We start from the raw sequence: 6,000 nt of genomic DNA, 5'->3' as shown, positions 1-6,000 counted from the left end.
GTGTCACATTACTGAAACTCATTTGGCTCTTCCTCCTCATCATCCTCATCATCATTCAGGTGCTGCTTTTTGTGTCATCAGCAGCACTTACCTGTTTCTGATTCTGACCACCTTGTCATAAAGTAAACATCAATTATTGTTCAGTAATATTTCCTGAAGTGCGTTTATGATAAACCGCCTTCAGTTTTGTGTTGTTGTTCTTCTCCATAGCAGCTTAAATGTGTCTTCTGTTAGTGCAGCTGGAGGGCAGGAGGGCAGAAAACCCAGGTGATTATGGGAAAATAGAAACGTCTTTGGGAGACTTTTAAAAAACGGTTGGATGATTGGGGGCTTGTCACATAACTACTTGTTTGAGAAACAATCAAACCTCCGAGCCTGACTTTATTATCAAGTGACTAAAACATCAAAAATCTGCATGATATCCTTGAGACATTGTCAGAGTATTTAATTCTGCCATACCTCAGTAGCAGTAACTACAACAACCAGTCAAATACTTTGGATAGAGACGTTTGATAAAAACATAGCATCCATCCATTTCCATCCATTTTCTGTTCACCCTTTGTCCCTAATGGGGTCGGGAGGGTTGCTGGTGTCTATCTCCAGCCACGTTCCAGGCGAGAGGCAGAGTACACCCTGGACAGGTCGCCATAAGAAAACATAACATGCAAAAAAAAAAAAAAAAAAAAACAGCAGAAAAAGGTTTTATTGGGTTCAAAGTGTGAGTGCTGGGATTCCTCTGCCCCAAATGGTCAGCCAGTGAGAGCGCTGAATCAAATGGTCAGCCAATGAGAACTCTGGATCAAATGGTCAGCCAATGAGAGATCTTTTTGTTAGTTGTGTAACTTCAATTCTGTAGTATGGGTGAGAATTCAAAGAGGACACTTCTTAATGGGTAAATCAAGAAGAGGTACTTATCTTGCATAATCCTACAACATATTGGGGGCTAAACAATAGTGAACTGTGAAAACATTATTAGACAGTTAAGATTGGTGCACTAAGCTAAGCCCAGGCCTGGAGAGTGATCATCTTTAATCATGTAATGTTCCTTCTCCAACACGCCTGAACTAAATTTCCTCCTAAGCAGTCATTTAGTGCTCAGAAGCCGGAAGACGAGCCATTGATTTGACTGAGCCGTGTTGGAGAAGGGATTCATCTAAGTCTACAGGATGTGTAGCACTGTGTTGCTATAGGGAGACATCAGGGAGAAGTGGTGTTACTCAGATGTATGTTGGATGTATCCAAAAATGCCACAGTGACAGCAAGTGTGTGAAGAACTGTATAAATAAAGTGCACATATAGCACATTCAGGCTGATGTTGTAAATAAGAAATTCTTCATGTTTTGCCTGATAAAAAAAGTTTAACTAAATATAAAATGTTCATCACACAGGAAAATTGTTCACCTCTTGCCTATGTAGTGAGATAAACTGTCATACAGTGTGCTACTCCATAAAAACTAAGTAAATAATTTTATCTCCATCGTCTTCTTGTAAAGAATCCCTCAATCAGTTTGAATTATTGTACTATCTGACCTCATGCTCCCACATGGGGTCAGATAGTTATCACCTGAATGAATCAGAAACAGATCCGACTCCCCACTGTCAGCCACTCCAGGTTTTCCATGTACTGAGGTGAAGGATTCCTGATGAGAGTAGACAAAGCGTTGGCACTGCATAGCACGACTGAAGTAAAGTCACCTAATCATCATTTACATAACAGTTAAAGGAGCAGGGCATGTGAACAGTATATAAAACATGAATCAGTCAGACTTTATTTACAGAGCCCTCCCAGTTGAGGTGTACCTCTGAGAAAAATCACAGACTTTCTCATTCTTTTTAAGCAGAGAACCTTGAAAAACCAGTGGTGTTTGAAAGACTTTCCCCACTGTACAATGAAATCATTGTGATCAAAAGAGTTCTCAAAAATATTGACAAAAAAGTTGGGATGCTGCACACTGATTAATTGTTACCTAGTCTGGGTCTCTGAGTCAGCACTAAACACAAGTTGTGATGTCATCAGACTCACCAGGAGCCGTTGGACAACAGCAGTTTGTAGAACATTACACAATCAAGGCAACAGCAGAATCTACTCTTTCTTTCAAAATATTTTTAAGTTTTAGAGAGAAACCAAGGCGTAAGCATGTACCTTGTTAATAAAGCTGATAAGTTATCCAGTTGACTGAGTGCAGTTTCATGTTTAACAGTATCATAGTCGAGTATAAAATACTTATGAAACACTTGAGAAGCTTACCAAGTTCTAAATGATTCATTACTATTCAAAATAAAAGCTCAAACATTTTTTCAAGTTATCAATCTCTGATAATGACAAATTCAATGTCCTAAACATTGCATATTTTGACAGTCTCAGCCATATCATCTACAGAATATAATATTTTAGCCACTTTTAAAGCAACAGTGAAAACTTTTCACTCTGATCTTGGTTCAAGGAACCATGGGAAGGAGGCCTCATCTCCAGTAAGTATGGATGTTTTCACAGCCTCTTTGTGTCTCATTCCATTCTGACCTAATAGAACTAATGCTGACATTATGACCTTTTTGTACTCCATGTTTGTTTTCGATTTGAAACACAGTCTCATATTACAGTTAACACAATAATAAAATTACCCCCCCAAAAAATCACATCTCATGATTTTATTTCGGGTAAAGTTTATTTTTAAGCAGTTAGTTTTACAATATAGTCAGCAGAAACCATGCAGTCAAGCTCCTATTGGTAATAAAGAAAGCCCATATCACAAATGAAATACACAGTAAAACACATACAACTAGAGTTCCTCCTGTGCTTTGTACACTGAATTTTGAACAAGCCTCTTGTGTTTATTTTATTCTCTGTTGATTGTTGTTTATTCACTAACAGGGAGACTGGCGTTCTGAAATAATAAAAGGTATGAGAATTAACAGCAGAGCAAGGCACAGAAGTATACTAAAACCCTTCACACCCTGTCATCCGTCCACGCCTCTCGAAAACAGTCCCACTTCAATCACTGCTCATCATACCAGGAGCTGCTTAAGAACAAAAACACAAATAATAAATGTTACAGAATCCAAGAAGTATTAACACAACGCACATCAGTGAACCTTTACTCATACACAACGCTGCTTTAGCTCTCGCTAACTTTGGTTGTGTTGCATAGATAAAACACCATTTAAAAGACAATTGTTTCACCCTGTAGTTTGGTGAAGCTACTGTAAGCAAGGAGTGAAAATATTTGGTTCCACATGCTTTAAGGGAAAAAGAAAATGACTTTCACATCCCAGCAGAATATACATATGAAAAATCATAATTCCTCAGTCAGCAGCTGAAATGATAAAAAAAAAAACAAGCAAACTGGTAAAATCCATACAGTCTGTGTCCTGATAGAACAAATATTTCCTAGTCAGTAACATACAATTAGTGTTAAATCTAAAGTGAAACAGATTTCAGTTTAAATCACGTAGTTTTACCAGAGCTGAAAAGGTGAACATGGGGAGGGAGAAGAGTGCTTACACTGTCTCTGTTCAGTCAGAAGTTTTCCCTGCGTGAGAAACAGAACTTTATTTCAAGTCTTCCATTATTCTTAAAGTGATGTCCATAGAGAACATGTCTACTGAGTCAAACATCTCAAACAGACAAGGAGGCCATATTTGTGACTCTAGGTCATGAGTTTAACCAAGTGAATCCTGAAATCCTTTACAAATCTAGACAAAGACCTACAGGTAAGAAGCAAGCAGCACGTTGGTTTTACAGTGTGTAGTTTAAGGAGTGCATACAGGTAATAGATCAGTGTTCACAACGGCAGCATCAAGAACGGCATACAGGGTAATGTCTTACTGAGCTCATCAGAGATTTGTGGTAGAATACAGAGAAGGAAGGAAGGAGGGAAGAAAGAAAAAATAAACAAAAGAAAGAATTGCTAACTATGAATATAAGTTCAACTTCACTATTTGACTTCATTGTCCTGTCAGACCCTGCTCTCATCTACACAGTGGGCCCCTAGTATTGGCAATGTTAGTGACCACAGCCACCATTTAGCTAAAATAAACTAAACCTTCTTGCTTAGAAATGTCTGTTTTAATAGTTCTAATTCCAAACATACCTTAATATGCATTAATGCTCTCAGTGGAGCCAGTGTTTGCACTGCAGCAGAAGAGCATCTACTGTCTTCCTTATTTCCTCTCTTGGAGGTCCGATCAGTGCCAAGGGAAACACAGAGCAGGACTGTGCTGAGGTGTGTTAACTTCTCAAACTGCTTTTTTTTTTAGAATATTTTAGAAATGTGCTAAAAAATAATCAGTGAAAAGGCAGATTTTTCTTGAATATTTAGGAGCTATTTTCCAGATAAAGATCCATGAGCTGGAGGGCGTCCACTGCACTCTGATGTTTCCTTTCCTGCTTTACATTTTAGAGAAAGACCAAGCTGTTCTGGAGTCTGGCCTTCACTGCAGTTTCCAGGTTACATTTTATTGTCCCCTAAAAACGTTACAGTGCTTTGATAAAGTATGTACACCCCTTTAGTATTTTCACATCTTGTCAGGCTACAATCCAAACGTTTAATCTGCTTTATCCACATTTTATTTAATAAATCAACACTAAGTACAGCATATATGTGAAGTGGAAGGAAAACTTTATAGATTTACAATACTTCTTTCAATAAAAAACAAATCTGAAAAGTGTGGCTTATTCAGTTTTTAGTGTGTGCTTTGTAGAATAGTTACAGAACTGAACAGAACAGTTTGGACTGATTTCAGTTTTTTTGATGATTTTGTTCATTCAGATTGGATAAAAAACATCTGCAAACAGCTGTCTTCTTGCCCAGATCTCACTTAGATTCAAGCATGAACTTTAACTAGTTCATTGAAACACATGGACAATCTTTGATCTAAGCCAGAGGTTTTGTAGGACTCTGGAATACTGGGCCAGAAATGTTTATTTATTTATTTATTTATTTGTTTGTTTTACAAAATTAATATAACACTGTTTTTGAAATTAGCTTGGGCAAAGAACTGAAAAAAAAAAAACAACAAACAAAACAAAATTCATTTGCAACTTAAGATCATTCCAACTTTGTCTTACATAACAAAAACACATAAAAAACAAATCTGAACAATTAATCTGATAAAAGTTGCTCTGAAAATCACAGAAGCTGTTCAGTCACTACCTTATTAAAACCATTTAAAACTCAAGTTTCCTTCTGATGTTTCACATTCTCCTGTTCCTCTCTCTCAGATTATGAAAGTTAACATTTTAAAGTATTCAACCTCTAGCTCAATTTTTCCCAACTTTGCCATTGTGTTTTGCTCATTAACATTTTGTTGACACCTCACTGTGACTTTAAAAATAAATTGTTTAAATGTTTATTCTCCTCAGCATTTTGTTCCGATTATTTGCGTCCATGACAACATGCCTACTGCAGCTCTCTGGCTGTGTGTAGGGTTGTCTTCAGTCTTTTCAGAGGTTTCCTTCCAGAATTGTCCTGCTTTTATACTGAGAGTACTTTAACCAAAGGCTGGTCGGTTTATCAACTGGGCTGTTTTTCATAGAATTAAATTTTATTCAGGAGTTTTAGAGTAAAGGAGTAAGAGAAAGAGTAAGATCCAAATTCAAACCAAATTATGCATGCTTTTTTCTTTCCACTTCATTACTATGTACTAAAGTCTTAATCTATCACATTACATAATACAATATCTACATGTTTGTGGTTGTAATGCAGCAATATGAAAATGCTTATGGGGTGTACATACTTTTGCAAGGCACCATATAAAGCAGCATACATAATTCTATACTTTTTTGCATGTAACTTTCAGTATCTATGTTATGTACTTGAAGGAGAGTGAATTCAGCTGATCTCAAGTTGGTGGGGTTTTTTTTAAGTATTGTTTGGTCCAAATTTCCCTTTTCCCTAAATAGAAAATACTGATGGAAGGATTAGACATTGGTCACATTCTGGATGTGTGGAAGTCCTTTGCTTAGCAGTTGTTATGGTAGCAACATGGGTCACCATGTCT

Source organism: Xiphophorus maculatus, chromosome 19 (assembly GCF_002775205.1).
Source record: "Xiphophorus maculatus strain JP 163 A chromosome 19, X_maculatus-5.0-male, whole genome shotgun sequence".
Classification (NCBI taxonomy): domain Eukaryota; kingdom Metazoa; phylum Chordata; class Actinopteri; order Cyprinodontiformes; family Poeciliidae; genus Xiphophorus; species Xiphophorus maculatus.
Note: the sequence above shows the minus strand (reverse complement) of the source record.